Here is a 19,812-nt window from a genome sequence, read left to right as displayed (position 1 = left end):
TATTGTGTGTGGTTACCAATATCTTATTTCTTATGTGTGATGATAATTTACTATTGAGAATTCCAGTTTTATCATTTATTCTCTTACAATTGCCCTGAAAAAAAAAACTTTTATATATTACTGGAAAAAAGAGATATGTGATTACAGCGCTAATGCTAAAAAATAGCAATACTAATAATATTACAGTGACTACTACAAACTTAAACTTAAAAGTGAGGCATCCTTGGCAAAAAATGACAAACATGGATCACACAAACATAACAAATAAAAACAAACAGCCTGCGCCTAAAATAAAATGTCCCAGTGAGTAAATTCTGACCAGGTGAAGAATCCAATCGCTGATGTCTGAAAATTCTGAGAAAATACTTGACTGAAGTCTCACAGCATGGACAAACAAACATAAAAAAACAAAAGAGACAAGAAAGACAAAGAAAAAGATCATAGTGTAACCCTAATAAATGAACCATAAAAACTCAAACACATACAAGGAACAACCAATAGCTATAAACAAAAGAGACAAGAAAGACAAAGAAAAAGATCATAGTGTAACCCTAATAAATGAACCATAAAAACTCAAACACATACAAGGAACAACCAATAGCTATCACAATTTAATAAAACTATGTAAATAATAGTATACAAAGACAAACAATTGCCTAATGAGGCTTAGGACGTAGGCTGAGCAAGTCCATCCAGTAGGAGTAAAATCGGAATCCTACTTATGGCAAAGCTTAATATACAAGCCCATAGAACGGAGCTCCTTCCTCCCCAGGTGTAGGGACCTCAGCAGGGGATGCCACACGGATCCTCCGAAGCTCTGCGCTGCTCAGCGATTGGATTCTTCACCTGGTCAGAATTTACTCACTGGGACATTTTATTTTAGGCGTCGGCTAAACTTAACTCAGATCCATTTGGGGTCTTGGTCTGGTCCATCCAGAAAAATAGAAAAAAAATAAAAGGAATTCAGGGAATACAAAGTCTCACATTTCTTCCTGAGCTTCATAGTGATACAAACTGTATGATTTATCAGTATAACATCAAGATCTATATAATCTATTGTAAATAGTTCTATTTACTGTTGTTTTTACTTAAATTCCTTTTACTTCTTTCTCTGGTAGTAAATTCCAGAGTCTGACTACGTTAGGTGAAATACAACTTTCTTATTTGCTTATATGTTTCTTTTTTATGGCATTTTTGCACATTTTATTTTACAAAGTCATCCTTATTTGCTTCTTTCTACGCTCATAATATATATTTGTAGATGAATCCATAATGTATCATTCCACAGAAAAAATATCCTAAATGCAATTGATTGGTCTTATTTACTAAATATGGAAAAATAATTTTGCTTGAATCAGGACATTTTCAAAATGTAATATACAGTATATAGTAGTAACCAGAATTTGACATAATATTATATAGTAGCCCACTGCTTTGTACAAGAACAGGAATATATATCCATTGTTCTACTTCAACTGAGTGCTTTTAGGAAAGCCGGCCTTCCTGTCAACCCAAGTGCCTGTCATAATAAACCAGTGTTTTCAAGATTTTTTTGGTTAATTAACCCTATACGCTGAACTGGTTTTTGGTTAAGGAATTATATATTGTGAAATTCTGAGGAAACCCCAACTCGCTCTAATAGCGCCTCTGAGATCAGATGCATTGTAAGGAACAACAACCCTCTCTAAAAGTGCATCTGAGATCAGATGCATTGTAAGGAACAACAACCCTCTCTAATAGCGCATCTGAGATCAGATGCATTGTAAGGAACAACAACCCTCTCTAATAGCGCGTCTGAGATCAGATGCATTGTAAGGAACCCCAACCCTCTCTAATAGCACGTCTGAGATCAGATGCATTGTAAGGAACCCCAACCCTCTCTAATAGCGCGTCTGAGATCAGATGCATTGTAAGGAACCCCAACCCTCTCTAATAGCACGTCTGAGATCAGATGCATTGTAAGGAACCCCAACCCTCTCTAATAGCGCGTCTGAGATCAGATGCATTGTAAGGAACCCCAACCCTCTCTAATAGCGTGTCTGAGGTCAGATGCATTATAAGGAACCCCAACCCTCTCTAATAGCGCATCTGAAATCTGATGCATTGTAAATTCTTCTGTATTTGGTAACATTTTCAAATGACCTGAAAATTGCAGGGAAAACCCTTTAGGAATGGATGGGGAACCCAAGGGTGCCTATTAAGCCCGGTTGAAAAAAATACTGTACTAAACCATATACTACAGGTGCACCTATTGAGAATAAATAACACCTTTTATGAAAATGAAACACGCAGAGAGTACAACACACCATGCTAGGCTAAATCCTTTGTATTGCATTAGTTGTACACCACAAGGAATAGCAGATTTGGAAATCCAAGTGACAGCACATCTCTCCCTCCCCCCCCCCCCCTTAGAAAGTTCAGTTTGGTCAAGCTCGGAACGTTTGTTTTATTAATTTTGTATAACAGTACAAACTTGTTTCTAATCTTATCCCTCATCAGCCTACAAGTTCTGAATTAATCTTCTGAAAATTGGTTAGTTGTTTGGTCAAATATAGAAAGCATCAGGGATGTAGATGTGATATGTACCCACTTTTAAAATTATAATACATTCTGCGATTATTTACCTATTTTAAGGGCAAACACAAAAAAAGCTAGAGTTAACCCGTTGGACTAAAATATATATGGAGAAGGAGTTGGTGTCGGCTCCTTGTGACCTTGGGCAAGTCACTTTATCTCCCTGTGCCTCAGGCACCCAAAAATAGATTGTAAGCTCCACGGGGCAGGGACCTGTGCCTCAAAATGTCTCTGTAAAGAGCTGCGTAAAACTAGCAGCGCTATACAAGAACATGCTATAATTATATATATATATATATTCTAAAAGTGTTATGACACTAAATGAATGTCGGGTACTTTTCTTTATGGGGCTATGTTTGCTTTGAATCCCCTAGTTGCACATTATGATTGGAATATATAAATATCACATTAAGGAAAGGCAAGGCACTAGGTCACAAGTCAGGAAAAAGAAAATGTGTATCAAAAGCAATTTTCTTGTCCTGTTTACATTACTTTGCAGAAAATGTTTGCATTAGAAAAACTGTTTCTCTTGCCCTGCATAAGTATTGGAACAGTACACATACGCTGTCCTTTCTCTGACATGACTAACTGAATAAGAAACCAATTACAGTTCATGGCTGGTAGTATTTGAGGTCCCATGCAATACATTATAGGTTCCTCTGGACCTGTACAGGAGGCATCCGTGAACCTAGGTGCTATCCAATCTATTCAGTTGTGTATTGTGTACTTAGCAGAAGTGATACAATATGTAATATCCATACCTCAAATAAGGTATTACCTTATTAGGTAAGGAAATATTCCGGAATCAAGACTCTCAGATTCCTTCCACATACCCAGCTCCTCCAGCCAACCCATCCAAATCCCAATAAAACACTGCAACTGATTTAGATGGAAAATGGCCATAGCGTATATTAAATTATACAACATCCATCTTGCCAGCTAATATTAACATAACACATTTAACATCCACATCATGCCATCCACTGACTGTAGGGCCAATGGGCTTGTAAAGCATATCCAGGTGAAGGTTAGCGCAAGCCAAGCTGGAAAACTATCGGCAGGGATGCTCCCTTACCATGCACCAACTGGGCACAGAAACCATGTAAATGTACTTTAGCTGCCAAGAACATTCCACCTGCTGTTACAACAAGAACATTCCTGATCACGTTGATTGGTGCAGCAGATACACCTAGGCTGCATGAGGTTTTGTAGCCCAGTGTAGTCTACACCAGGCTGGAATGAAACGTGCATCGGGTGTTGTTGACATCAGAGTCATCTAGTTTGCAGTGCGAGTGCAACGGAGGTTGCAGCTCTCTTGACCATACTGCTGCTATTTCCTGTTAACGTTTAGGTAGCTAACAATGATGTGGGCTGAAACAAGCATCCACTAGCTTTTAGTTAGGATGCAAGTATATTTCAAGCTCACTCTCTGGAGACAATATGTACTGACAGGTACATACAGATTACACTTGTCTACAAAACCTCTTGCAGCCTATTTTTATTTTTTAAAGACCAAGGGCAGGAAGTTTGGAACTTCCCACTTTTGCTACCTAAAATGGGTGACCCTGCGGCCTGCCTAACTGGATAAATCCCACTCTTAACTAGAGATAGGCGAATCTTCCTTAATCCGATCCGTGGATTTCTGCGTTTCATTTGACCTAAATCCGGTCCACACACCAAAATCCGTCCACGGATTGGATTCTAAACCTGCTCCACCGCCACCATGCAAAAACTATATTTTGGGTATTCAAATCCGAGTTTGGATTTGTAAGAATCCAAACTTGGATTCAAGATGGAAATCTGACTGGATTGGATCCAAGGACGAATTCCAAAGTATCCGCTGGGTTGTTGCAATCCGTTGGTTGGAGTTTTACTGCTAGTGAAAAAAACGAATCTGCCTTTTTAAGACATCCATGGCTGTAAGGGACTGACCGATCCGCGTCGGATTCAGACCTAGGCAGAAAATTCACCCATTTCCAGCTAACCAATCCTAGCCTTCATAACTTAACCCTTAACAAACTGCAGGGTGTCGTCACTGCAGTCATGAGCCCATTCCTTATACAGTAATCCGTGGGCTTTTGCTTATTTGGGTTTCTTGTTCCTTTTATGTGCTTGACAAAATACTTTGATGATATCCAGTAAACAATTGCAAATGAGCTGAAATTGTATTTAGAATTGTCTCTGTAGTGCTGCATTTGGCTTAAAAAGGAGAATGCTTATACTGTGTGATGGGTAGTTTGTCACAGTGCTGGACTAACCATACGGCATCGGGTTGGGAAGTTATTTGCTTGTATGTGATGGTTGAACCATTGATGGGCACTAAGAGAATTCCATCAAGAAAGCAACATTGAGAGAAAGATAAAACTGACACACCCTGTGGGTACTCATTTGCATGTCCCTTCCCAGAATCCTTGTCTGCAGCTTAATCACTGCATGACTTGTCAATGGGGTGAATGAAGCAGGATTGAGAACTTGAAGTAGACATGCAGATAGATTGTATGTTTGATGTACTTTGTATAGTGGAGGTTTTAGTCTCTATTTTTGTGCAACATAACCTAATTATGTCTGGTTGGCAACCACTACCAGCTTCTCAATGCTGAATCAGTGACCAAGTTTAAACTGATGAGTCCCAAAGGATAGCTGTCTCTTAGTGATTCCAGTGTTTCTGTACTTCCTTGTCTGGGCTAAGATGTACAAGTTGTGTAATGCAGCAGGAAAATGCTCCAGACTCCGTGTATAAAATAGATTGGAAGCTAAATATGACCAGCTTATTTGCAAGTTTCTACCTAAAATTCTTGTCTTAGTTTATCCAGTGTATTACAATGGGATTATCCAAGTGACAGTTGTATTATTGAAGCAGGGTTAAAGACATGTGGGATACATGCAAATACACCCATTGGGTATTCTATCTTTGTACAATCTAAACCAGTGAGAGTATTATGAAGCCAGCATGTTTATGTTTGAAAGGGCACGAATAAATGTAACTTATTGAACGTTTGGGTTTAATGAAAATGAGTGTGTTAAGGGCAAACCACATCATGTTTTCAGAAAGTAAGATATTACCCGGAATGAATGACAAAACTGAACAATAACAGATATATGGTGCTGGAGTTCCCAAAATAAGATCCTCTTGGATATAAAGTATGGCGGACAAAAATTACACAGGAAATAGAGCACAAAAAAGGAGAATAAACTCATATCAACAGCATACGAAGATTCCAGTCAGTGTAAACAGGTCCCAGCAACAAATCTGGGCAGGTCAACAATACCTTCTCCTACCAGTGACGCATTTCAGGACTAGCTGTCCTTCTATCCAGCAGGACTGGCACAGGTTTGCCACTGTCGCCTCTTTAAACTGATGAGATTAAAAAGACGATGTTCGTCTACCCAACTGTTTTGTGAGCTGGTTCCTGTTTGTATTTCTGTTCAGAAAGAAGAAGGTCAAGTTAAAATAATCTGCAAGGCCAACCAGGTCAGATTAAACTGCGGTTTAAGAAAGTGCTTTGAGTATGCATGCACAGGACAAGGGTAGCCAATAGGTTAACTCAGGGGTGCTCAACTCCAGTCCTCAAGCCTCCTGCACCCCCAACAGGTCAGGTTTTTAGGATATCCCTGCTTCAGCACAGGTGGCTGAAGCAGCCGCTGCTTCAGCACAGGTGGCTCAATCAGAGGCTCAGTCTCCGCTGCAGAGAAAGTATGCAGCTGCCTCATTGTGATGTGTGGGTTTGTGTTATGACGCCACCTGCAGCCCTCCACCAGTCCCTCTCCCTCTTTGTGTTCATTCAATGGCATGGTGGAGGATGATGGAGGTAGCATGATGCAATTCCTGCTCAGATATACCCAACCCACCTGCTCGGCCTGCGACCACAAACATCTGCTCCCTCTACCGCCCCTGGGGTGATTCTGGACCTTGATCATAATTTGAACAAAAAATTTGGACCTTGACTACCCCTGGACAAATGATATAAAGTATGAATTCCTGGTGGTGGAAAGTGTCAATCACTTGAAGACCTGAATTCTTTAAATTGTTGGGTGAACACTAAAAATCATTTAATAAATAATGTCCTATTAAGCATTTTAAAGTAAAAGAACAGCTAAGAATTACTACATTAAAAATAATAACTGTTAAGAGCACTATCATAGTAAAATAAAATCTGTGCTTTAAAGCTTTGAGATAATTAAGCAATGCGTCTCTTTAATGTTGCATTAACTTATCAATGTAATATCCACCAGTTTTGCTGGGCTAGCGTCTTCAGCATCATTGAGCAGTTTTGGGATGTCCACCAGAGTTAACCAATATAGTATTAAAATATGTGTCATCTGGGACCTTCATTTTTACCCCTTTACTCTGTACTAAAATTTTCCACCAGGTTTAAAGCAGCAGTCCAAGCTGCCGGATTTTATTTGTATTTAATTATTTATTTTTCCTTTTAATATGTGCATCAATACAATCCACACAATAATAAGTAATTAGCTAAATTGCTGATCCGTTCTAATGTGATCGATCGGCGAAGATTTGGCTCGGGGGTTCACTAAATGGCTGTCTGTGCAGCAGAAGAAGACCAAAGATGTAAAGTTCTGTGGGGAAGATCATGTGACCAGGCAGTCAGTAGATACAATTAACAAGAAAAAAACAAAAAAAGTATAAAAGCGCCGAATGGGTTGGTATTTGAATATATGGCACTGGAGCAAAATAAAAAAGAAAAAATCACAAAAACAAAAAAGGCATGTGACATGAACCAGTCCGGTGCAAATGAGTGTTTACTGATGTTGCATTAAAATTTAAATGGAATTGAAGTAATCACAACCCGATGGTGGGTGCAGCTTCTGATAATAGGGAACCCCCAGTCCCTAGTGTGGGCGTAACAACAAGAAAGAAAAAAGTGAGAAGCGCAGACAGTGGGGGTTGTGATTAAACTAAAATTCTTTATTAAATAAACTAGTCCTAGAAAAACCCCTCTAGGACAACAATGTGAAATCAATACATAAATAGTAATTTAAAAGTAGTGCTGATGGAATGGATATGCGGTACCAGTTTATCAGTCTCCAGGGGATTGAAAACGGGAATTACCCGATAGACAGTCTTGGTCCTTTAGATAGTGCACTGCCCGGGCAGGTAATGGTGAAGAGGGGTACCCCAGGGTTGAGACAGTGTTGGAATAGCTCACCCTTTAAATACTGCAGATCCTTGGCGGTCCTGCTGTCCCTCAATTCACGGAAACCGCTCCGGTGCACACAGCATGGATGTGCTGTTACTCGCGATACCACGCAGCCCTCCGGGTGTCCGGGTCTGATGTCACTTCCGGCTGTGACGCACAGACCCTTCCCGGTAGTCTCTGAGCTCCGTCCTTCAGCGCTCCACCTCCTGATGGTACAATGACCACACAGACAGCGCGGCAAGTGGTATTAGCCGCTTCCTTCAGACGCACTGTTTAGCCAGCAAACACTCTATTTGCTCCTCCTCCTACGCGTTTCACCAAAAGGCTTCGTCAGGGACGAAGTTCCCTGACGAAGCCTTTTGGTGAAACGCGTAGGAGGAGGAGCAAATAGAGTGTTTGCTGGCTAAACAGTGCGTCTGAAGGAAGCGGCTAATACCACTTGCCGCGCTGTCTGTGTGGTCATTGTACCATCAGGAGGTGGAGCGCTGAAGGACGGAGCCCAGAGACTACCGGGAAGGGTCTGTGCGTCACAGCCGGAAGTGACATCAGACCCGGACACCCGGAGGGCTGCGTGGTATCGCGAGTTACAGCACATCCATGCTGTGTGCACCGGAGCGGTTTCCGTGAATTGAGGGACAGCAGGACCGCCAAGGATCTGCAGTATTTAAAGGGTGAGCTATTCCAACACTGTCTCAACCCTGGGGTACCCCTCTTCACCATTACCTGCCCGGGCAGTGCACTATCTAAAGGACCAAGACTGTCTATCGGGTAATTCCCGTTTTCAATCCCCTGGAGACTGATAAACTGGTACCGCATATCCATTCCATCAGCACTACTTTTAAATTACTATTTATGTATTGATTTCACATTGTTGTCCTAGAGGGGTTTTCCTAGGACTAGTTTATTTAATAAAGAATTTTAGTTTAATCACAACCCCCACTGTCTGCGCTTCTCACTTTTTTCTTTCTTGTAGTCAGTAGATACAATTGGTGAACTGCTAGAGAGAGAGCACGGCTCAAAAAGGGGTGTGCCAGAGCCTGTTTCAGAAGAGAAAAGGGATGTGACTTTGTAAATGGTTGCTATATAAACCAAAAAATGCTTGTTACATTATAATACATTAAAAATGTAATTCAGAGGTGTTTAAAAAAAAATTACTACAAGTATTTTCTCATAGTACAGAATTGATTTATTAAAAAAAGAACATACATGTAGGATATTGCTTGGTAGTATAAACATTTCTAGCCAATGATCTGCATCACATGATAGAAATGTTATAAACAACTTGCTTGCACTTATCCTGCTGCACATTACAGTTGGGAATGGAAGCCGATAACTCACAGTACAAAAAACTACATAATAGCAGATTATCACAAACAAAACAACACCATAGGGAAGGAGATTGCTGCTTATGGGACATCACTATCTGAACTGATAAATCATGCGTTATAAAGTTGAATTGTTTAGATTTTTTGAGATAAAAGAAACCGAATTAAAGGATGGAGCATGATGGATAATAATTTGAATTAATATATTTCACATCTTTACAATGTACCCGTTTCCCTTCAGACCGTGCTTCACACATTGGTACAAACCCCCTTACGGCCACATCTAATACAATCAGATCTGACTTAATACCAGCTAATTAGTGTTTCCTGTGGGCTGTCAGTACCTCTGTATCCACCTCGTGCCACCACCCAAGCCCCGCAGTGCTGCTTTAGCTTTCTGCTTGGAGTGATAAAAAAAAATGAAACTGTCAAACAAACAGAGCCTGTGTTCCATAGGTCAGGCTAGGAAACGTCCTGTCCCCTGACTGTGAACGGTTTGTGGAATAAGAGAGGAAAATGGCTTAAATTTGTCTGGCCCTGAGATCTGGTTGGGCAAGATAACGGATAATTCTCCACTCAAGCAAATAACAAATATACACTTTAATCATTGCTGTGGTTATTTAGTATAATATATTTATAAGTGACCAGGATTGTCTCCTTTTGTTGCATTGAGAGCTTCTTCACTCGTTGTCAGTGAATGCACAGTATTAACACCGCAACGAGGTCACTAAATGAATGCAAGTTACTATATTCAGATTACCCAACATTGATTAGACAATCAAAAGGATAACACATCATTCCCTGCTCCACTTTCTCCCGTCTGCTTTGGTTGCTGTTGCTCATATCCATGATAGAAATGTGAGATCCCGTCCCAGGTGGTGGCTGCATGTACAGTATGTCTGTAAAGTAATGGACTGTGTCAGCTCAGCAACTTCAAATCCCTAAGGTTTTGGCCCTAGACACAGAAAAAAATAAAAGCCTTGGAACAGATGTCTTAAAATACAGAAATAAACTTAAAAAGGAATATATCCACAATTTAAATACTTCCTTCTGCTTTGAGCTACTGGGTATATACGATTCGGAATGGACCGTGGATTTAACACCATGGCTGCATAGTGTGTATTTATTATCCAGAAAATGTATTCATTTGCAGTTGACCTTTACCCTGTAGACTTATCTTCATTGTTTGGTTGAGATTTCAACGTCCAGCATCTCGCTCGGAACTTGCCACATTTCTAACTCTTTGCCAGCAACATACAGCCTGAAAGAGTTTTTTTTTTTTGGAATTGTGCTCTGTGTTTTTCAAAGTAAGGTTTAAACCCCAGAGAATGAACAGTTTTATATACGGAAATAATCCACTGCATTGCTCTTCTTTTATATTTTTTGGAAAGGAGGGAGAACCCTTCACATTCTGTGACATCCCCAGGAGACAGAGGGAAAATCAAAGGGAATTAGAGACACGCTCTCCTCTGTTTGGGCTGGTGAAATATCTGCAGCCGTAACTCCATTTTTCAAAAGAAAAGGAAAATACATACACTAAGAAAAGCTGACAGACTCCAGAAATGTTGTCAGTCCCTTCACTATGTCTCCCTTGTATCCTCTATTTGTTTGAATTGATGTCTTGTCTACTGTGAGCTTTCTACTACTTCATGGCAAGTAATGTGTATTTGTAGCTTCCATTACAATTACCATCAATGCCATTGTATGAAGCTTTTATGTCAGTCTACATGACTTTCTAAATACTTTCTGTCCTTGCCCTCTCATCTCGCTGAAAACATTTGATTTATTGTATCAAATAATTGTTTGTGTAAAGTATTATTCTATATTTAACACACTCTGCACTTCATTATCGGAATTGAAATGTTGATGGAGGGACATGCCTGTTAATCTCATATTACTGTATTTGCATTGTGCAGTATTCTGCAGTCACAATGCAAGAGAGATAGAAGGTATTATAAAAGACTAACGGGATTTGATTTCATGTTCTACATCTCTGGTTGCACAATGTGTCCCTTTTGCGTGACTTTATTATTTGGGTTCCTCGCCAGATTTGACCACAAATACCCTTAAATATATAGTATAGCCACCCTAAGAAATGTTTATTGGAGTTGCTATAAATTGAAACCAAGGCAAGCAATAAACAACTTTTCTACTTTCTACACAGCGCAAAAACAATACTTCTGAATATGCATGCATACGCTGATCTATCTGCCATGTCTCTGTTGGGTATTGATAAAGTTCCGGTCATTATTAGTGGGGGGGGATTTAGAGAAACTACCCCTGCAGAAAGAATGTTGGATGCTAACCCATGGTTCTCTGATGCCTTTGGGGCTTAATGAAGCTCAGAATTGTGCTACGTTTATTTGATTAAATCTAATTTGCGTCTCTTTACAAGTTAATTGTTAGATCCGGGACGTCACTCAGTTGGAATTATATATCCATGGGGCGCACCAACTTCTATTAGCCTCCAGAAGAAGCGTTTGCGAAACGTACGTCAGCGCTGTCCTGCTGGCCTCCGAGCTTCTAGATCCGTGCTACATCATGCAGTGGTTCAATTCACCCCACTCTGTGCTTCCTGCAATCTACTGAACTCATAGCTTTATACTTATGTGTCCATCGGAATATTGCATTTCTGCTGAGAATACTATTGGGGTGATTTTAAGTGCACTCCACCTCTGTGCAGTTTATAACTTTAATTATCAAATAAAAATATGGCTTGTGAGCACATTCACGTCTGCAGCCCGACCTTTCCCCATTATCTCTTAGCATGCAATGATTTCACTGCAGCTAGGAATTCTGGGAAACGACATGCAAATGAGCGCACACAGTGTCACCGTTTTGCTTCTTATCCATTTTAACATGGACAACCCTGTAAGCTTATGACTGCTGCATTACACAGCTTTTTAGCAACTTTATTTAGTATGTTTAGAAAGCGTTGAATGCATGTATTATTATTTTTTAGTTTGGACAATTTTTTTTGTTGTTCTTTACTTAGCTGTAGTATATTCTGTTTCTACACTATTCCTTAAGGATATGTTTGCAATTATTTTTTTCTCTGTATAATTGAGATGTAGCCAGGGAGACTGCATAGATGGTCTGTTTTAATGATTTTATGTTTTTTCTTACAGTTGCCGCTCTTCACGTGTGATAAAACTGCATATATCATTTTTTTTATATTTTGTGGTATACTACAGTCCTCTTTTTTGAGGCTGTTTTTCCTCTTCTTGTGCACTTCTGTATACGCATTTACTGAATTTAGTTAATTTACATGGGCTAATGTTACATATTTCTGTACCTCTCAGCTTCATTCCTTCACTCTTTATTGTACTGTATGTTAGTCTCATTTTCTACAGCACTGCGCAGCCTCCAATTAAGAAATGCTAAAAGCACAGTATTTGTCCTCATCATTATCAGTAGTTAGCTGTGAGAAGAGTTAGATTCTTATTTTTCCATTCTATGTGCTTTTGGTCCTGTGTGACAATTCTCTTCCTTGCAAGTTATGATGACTTATTCTTTGTTCCCCAGACCTTCATCCTTCAAGCACCTGTAATTATGGTAATGATAATGTAGCAGACCCCAGACATTCATCCTTGCGAGCACCACTGATTACAGTAATGGTAATGGTGTAGGAGATGATGCTGTTGGTGGAGACTGACTCAATAACGTTCGAAAGAAAGAGCATTTGATGAACTTTATGATAAAAACGAATTTACGAAGGATTTTTACTAACTTTAATTGAGGCTAGCCTGCTGTGATCTCTGCCTGGATGTTTACTGCAATATTTTGTTTTTTTTTACTTAACCTGCCTTCCCCCCACCACAAAAACAAACCAAATTATGAATGCGTTGGAACAAAAGGTTGTTACCGTGGTTACTAGATGATACAAAATGCCACAGTTCCCGTTACATAAAGGAAAACAGACAAGTCACAGATAACTATAATGCATTTTCTTTAGAACATTTTATTGTTTTGTTTTATGTGTATGTAACGTTGTTCCCCCACCCGGCGGGAGATCTCACTGTTAAACGGTGTTGTGTTGCTCACCTGCAGGTATAAACAAGGCTCTGAGCTTCTGCTGATTTTAGTAGGGGAATAAACAGGCCAGGCTTTTGGTGATCTGCAGCGCTCTTCTCCTATGTACAGTGCCTCCATTCCCATAGGGCCTATCGCAGATAGGTGCAGTCCCCTGAAAAAAACACCTCCCCGTCCCCCTGACAGACTGCAGCCTCAGGCAGGAGTATAAAAACAGATAACTTGGTTCCTAATTCTTGTACATATAGCCTAGCCTCCCGGTCGCTACTTCTCTGCCTCGACCTTTCCAGTGTAAGTGCTTTTAGGTGCAGGTAGTGGAGGGGTTAATTCCTTCTTTAGGCTCTGTGTGTGTATTGCAGACTTGGATACAATTCAGGTATCCAAGGACAGGCCTAGCAACTACCAGAGCGTGTCAGCCTGAGAGAAGGATACTGATTGGCTATCACTCACTTTTGGATGAACCAATCAGTATTCAACGTGTTCTGTTAAGGGGCAGGGTTTCAACCCCCAATCTCAAGTTATAAATTCCCGCCAACCCAGCTCCCTCGCGCCCGTCATCCCAGCTCCCCTCGCACCAGCAGCCGCGGGGGATGGGGGGAAGAAACTAAATGCTCCCGCGGGAATTAGGTTGCTAGTCTCGCCCCCCTGAGCCTAACCCCGAGCCTACCTCCCGCGCCCCCCCGAGCCTACCTCCCACGCCCCCCCTGAGCCTACCTCCCGTACCCCCTCCCTGAGTCTACATCTCGTGCCCCCCCTAGTCTCCTCCCGTGCACCCCCCCCCGAGCCTACCTCCTGCTCCCCCCCCTGAGCCTACCTCCCCGCGAGTCTGCCTACCTCCCGCCCCGGGCAGTAGTCGCAGAGATCGGGGACAGGGGAGGAAGCGAGGCAACAACTATGGACAAACCTTCGTTTGAAGCGTCTGGAGGGTAGGGAAGCAGGAAGCAGCACCCACCGGTCAAGGTCAGTCACCCGAACACCCGCCCACGTCACCCACCCAGTCACCCACCCAGGCAGTCACACAAGGCAGTCACCCACCCATCCAGGCAGTCAACCCACCCACCCTAGGAAGTCAGAAACCCACCCACTCAGTCAGTCACCAACCAAGTCAGTAGGTCACCCAGTCAGTCACCCACCCACCCAGTCAGTCAAGCACCTAGTCACACACCCAGTCAGTCACTCACCCACCACCCAGGCAGTCAGTCACTCACACCAGGCAGTCAGTCACCCAACCCACGTGCCTTCAATCTCCCCTTCAAATTCAGTCCCACCGCCTGCCAATTGAACCCCCGCTTCGGCTGGTTGCAGTCTCCACCCCCCCCCCCCACCCAGGCCCATACTGATTCTCCCCCAGGCCTTTTGTCACATAGGATGTAGCATTGAGTATCTTTGTCTTTTGTTGAAAATATGGAAATAAACAGATTGCATTGTAATGTTTTTTTTCCGTATTACAAGAAGAAAACAGTTAAGTAAAAGTTGCGCGCTAAATTTTTTTTTCTGTGTTAGGTGCGCTATGGATTGGGGGGAGGGGGGGAGGCTGCTCCTTTCATTTGTCCTGGGCCCCATGATTTCTGTTGGCAGCCCTGTACAGCAGTGCTCAGCATACATCACAGAACACTCTTTTCGCTTTGATTCCTGGACTCAACCCCCAGGGCTTGAGGCCCCAAAGGTCTATCCCCATCTCCCACACTCCCTGGTGGAGCATGGGGTAGCTGCTTCCACTCCCCTGACAGGAGGGAAGGGCTGAAACCAGGTCCCTGGCTCAATTTGGATTACATTCCACTCCCCCTGAGGGGAGAGGATAGGACACACCTCTCTCACTGAGGAGTGAGAGAGACAGAACCACTACATTTAGAGCTGTAGTCCCTTTTTGTTACCAGGGGAAGATCCTCAGGTCAACGCCCCTATATTGGGCGGTATTTCGGCCTTGGCACACCCCCCCTGTCACTTCTAGGGAGTTGTTTACTGCAGTAGGGACGAGGTTAACGCTAACACTGACTGCGTTGGTACCAGGGCTTATGTGTTAGGCAGGGAAATTAGTAGCCATGGGGGTTACCTGGCTACATGTATGTAGTCCAGGGGTACACAAACTGGGGGGCGCAATATTTTCAGAGGGGGCTCAGCGATTACAGACGTCCCGCACTCTCCCCCAAGTCATTTAAATTAAATGCCAGGGGACCGCGCAAGGCCACTGAAACTTCTTCTGCCTAGTCTTCGGTGACGCTTTGCCATGGTAACCTGGCATCAAATTACGCTGTGGGGTCAAGTGATATCACGTTACCATGGCAACATGATGTCACATGACCCCGGGATGTCATTTATAGGACACAGGGACCAATAAGGTAACAGGCTGGAAGGGGTGTGTCAGAGAGAGTAAGTGCGATAGGAGGATACAGTGCAGGAGACAGGTGTGGGGTGAATCCCAGAGGCGAAGAGATGACGCGGCTCGTGCACTCGCTGACCGCACACCGCATGTGCACGCTGCGCACTGATGACGTTGCCGCGTGGGAGGAGTCTGGAGGCGGGACCAAAGGCAGCAGTATTAACCTCCGCGCGGGATGTTCGCGCGCCTAGCATGGCGGCTGGTCCCAGGAGAAGGAGAAGCATAATGGCTGACGGAAGGAGCGGGGGGCCCGATCACGGGTTGGGTTAAGTGTCGAGTGCGCCGAGCACGTCACGGACCACGGATCCTGACAGTGACGTAGATGTAGGCAGAAGAGGTTTAGTTATTAATGATATTCTCAAAAACAACCTGCCAAAAATCCCCACCCCCACAGCTTCCCTAATATTACAGTAGAAAGAGTAGATTTCTGTTCCTCTAAATGCACAATGATTGCATCACAGTATTGCGAGGTTTATAAGAGATCAAGGATTAGAGCTGTACTTGGTCTCCACATAGAAATCCCAATAACTAGAGACAAATGTTCCATCATAGTACAACATACGGTTCTGTTACCTAATCACTCAACGCAACTAATCCATTTTTCTGATGACATTTACCCTGCGTTGTTTATAGAGAAAGTAACTGTCGTACACATCCACAAGTCACCCTGACCTTCCTGCACTCCGTTGCTAAAGCTTCTGTCTTTATTTTCAGTGAAAAGCTGGACCATCTTATTCTCTTGATTGTCTGCTGTCTCTTTTTTTAAGATACGATAATACTATTTACACCGCTCTAAATATTTAATGTTACGGGTTAATGGCAGTGTTAAGTGAAGAAGAAAAGGGTTTAAAGGACAGTGAAAGATAAACAGTTTGCAATTGGAAGCTCCTATTTAACGTCCACTTCACATTTGCTCATGTTTTCTGTAACTCTACCCATGTCACATCTCTGTTAAACTATAGATGTGTTCTACTCGGGGGGCCGCTGACAGAGGGGGGGAGGGCAGCTAGGACTCCTTTATTAGGGGTTGTTACATAAAGTGGCGATTGGTCGATAAAACTATCAAATACTTACAAAAATGAAATGCCGCGCATTGTACCGGCCAGTTCCAAAGTTAATAAACACATAACCTCTCATTAATGTTTCGGTTAACCCTTCTGTGCCCACGCTGGCCCCTCTGGTAGCGAAAAAGTAGAACATTGCTGACAGAGCGATTCTTCCAAAAGCAACTTTGGAACCGCCACAGAGAAACAAACCAGGACAGCCTGTGATATTTCATATCTTGCTTTTCGCAGTTGGGCTTAGGGACCTAAAGCTAGTAAAAATATGTGAAATCATAAAACAACTGTTAGAAATGGTAGGGGTTGTGTTAGATTGCTGAGGGCTTTGTCTTTATTGCAACACCAGTTGATGCTGCTAATTGGGGCGGCACCTGCTGCAACTGTAGCAGAAACCACAGACATGATGTAGTTGGACAAGTGAATGTAGAATGTTTACAGTATATGATGGGTGCTGCTCCAGCTGCATATGTCAAGATAAATGATTAAATAATTGTGTATGTCAGTTATTCATACTTGTTTCAGTAGGCATTGAAATACTTGTATATCTCTACTTTTTTTTAATAATTATTTTTGTATTAGGAGTCTCATACTGTACATGCATCAGTTACACCATATCTGCATTTTTGCCGATATTTTGTATAACACATTTCACTTTTAACATACAGTATTGTAAATGAACCTCATTATTCAAACTAGTTACCTTTCCGTAAACATTGTTCATATAACACAGTGGTTTCCAACCTTTTTTTTTTTGGTTAAGGAACCCTAGGTGAAATTCTGGGGAACCCCAAACCATCTCTAATAGCAACTCTGTGAGCAGATGCATTGTAAATTCTTCTGTATTTGATACAATTTTCAAATGACCGGAAAATTGCAGCGAACCCTTTAGGGATGCCCGGGGAACCCAAGGGTTCCTAGTAGCCTTGTTTAAAAAACACTGATATAACACCTTGCCGATTTCTTGTGTATATGCTCAGCCTTTTAAACACTGTAAACTTCTTTGTGGTTTTCCCATTTTTTTTTAACATTAACTAACTTGTAATAACATTTGAGTTTAAATCTAAACTCCCCTTCCCCCTAATTTCAATGTCTGTCTCTCTATTTATTGTATGTATATCTCTACTTTTTATTGATTTCCTTGCTTTAAATATGTTTTTTTTTTACTGATGTCTTGCTATCTCTAAGCCCTTTTTCTTACCATCAAGAAATCAGCCTTTGACTTCAGTAATCATTCAGCCATTATTTTACTTCGGCAGGTAAGCCCAAGGCCACATTGAATATGCTAATGACTTGGCATAAACTACCCAGATGATTATGAGTGGTTTAGACATGAGCGTTCCCTACCATAGTTATTAAACAGGCGTCATTTGCGTTTCCATAAAGAAGACTTATTATTAACATATATAAGTGACGTTGCCTCTTATCAGCAGATTTCCATCTTACAGAAATAAACCCGGATGCAGCCAGGAAGCTCGGTATCTTTGGAGCTTGTGTCTGCTAATATCTCAGTGAGAATGCTTTCATTTCAAATACTTGTAGCTCTAAATGTAATTGATTGATCAAGTTTATTAAAGCTTAAAGCAGCAGTCCAAGCTGCCGTTTTTTTATTGTGCATATTTACGTGCATTATTACGATCCACGCAATGATAAGTAATTAGCTAAGTGGCCAATTGATCTGTTCTCCTGAGATCGATATGCGAAGATTTGGCTTGGGGGCTCACTAAATGGCTGTCAGTGCAGCAGAAGATGACCAAAGATGCAAAGTGTTGTGGGGAAGATCATGTGACCAGGCAATCACTATATACAATTGGTGCACTGCTAGAGAGAGGGCAGGGCTCGAAAAGGGGTGTGCCAGAGCCTGTTTCAGAAGAGGATGTGACTTTGTAAATGGTTGCTATAGAAACAAAAAATACTTGTTACATTATAATACATTAAAAATGAAATTTAGAGTTGATTATTTATTTTAAAAATGTTTTAGTGCTACAAGTATTTTCTCATAGTATAGAACTGATTTAGTTTAAAAAAAAAAAACATGTAAGATATTGCTTGGTCTGCAGGTTTAAGATGGCTCTTTATTTTTCTGTTGACTGCCTCGGCAGAAACAGTGCAAAAATACAGAGAAATTACAGATAATTGGTCATCTTTGCTAGAATTAGGAAATGGTAAATACGACCCGTTATTGTTCATTCACATGAGCGGAGCCGTAAGATGTCTTCCAGCGTGAAAGGTGACTTATGGAGTAGCATTGTTTAGTACATATGGCCCAACTTTTCACTGTTACACTGTTGTAGTAATTTTTTCATACAGTGTACCATTAAAGTATTTTACTTGTGGTGGTCTAAAACATAAGAGGCCATGTTTACTAAGTGGTGCTAAGCCAAAACACACTTTACAGGGTCATTCCCTTGGCTGGGCCATAAGGTGTCTTGTGGCTTAGCACCGTTTAATAAATATGGCCAAGTGTCTTGGTCCAGTAGTAAACTGTTGCCCCCTCTTTGTGTTTTATGTTACAAGAGACACATTTGTTAATTACAGGCATACCCCGCATTAACATACGCAATGGGACCGGAGCATGTATGTAAAGCGAAAATGTACTTAAAGTGAAGCAGTACCTTTTTTTCACTTATTAATGCATGTACTGTACTGCAATCGTCCTATACGTGCATAACTGATGTAAATTACACATTTGTAACAGGCTCTATAGTCTCCCCGCTTGCTCACAGCTTCGGTACAGGTAGGGAGCCGGTATTGCTGTTCAAGACGTGCTGACAGGCGCATGCGTGAGCTGCCATTTGCCTATTGGGCGACATGTACTTACTCGCGAGTGTACTTAAAGTGAGTGTCCTTAAAGCGGGGTATGCCTGTATTCATCTGTCTGAATATATCCTGTGAAGCATTATGTGTTTCAGCTGATGTATCAGCTCTATTCTTTATAACTAGTCCCCTGTTCCAAAGTTTTTCAAAGCATTATAAGACCTTTTATAATTATTTTAATGTATTATGTTCTTTTGGTCAGCTCATTGGGGGTTATTTATTAAGCTGCGATAGTGCCAATCAAGGCACTATTTTACAGAAACTCCCATTGAAGACAATAGGAGGTTCCGTGTGATATTACCCCAATCGGCACTATTGCAGTTCAATGAATAAACTCCAATGTGTCAGTTAGCAACAATGCATGCCACCTGTGCTGGCAGTCTTAAAATGCCAGACCCTCTGGGCTTTTATACGGTGCTTCATTGGAGATCTATAAATAACCTCTTTTAGCCATCAAATGTGAACTT

The sequence above is a fragment of the Ascaphus truei genome, chromosome 8 (assembly GCF_040206685.1).
Source record: "Ascaphus truei isolate aAscTru1 chromosome 8, aAscTru1.hap1, whole genome shotgun sequence".
Classification (NCBI taxonomy): Eukaryota; Metazoa; Chordata; class Amphibia; order Anura; family Ascaphidae; genus Ascaphus; species Ascaphus truei.
Note: the sequence above shows the minus strand (reverse complement) of the source record.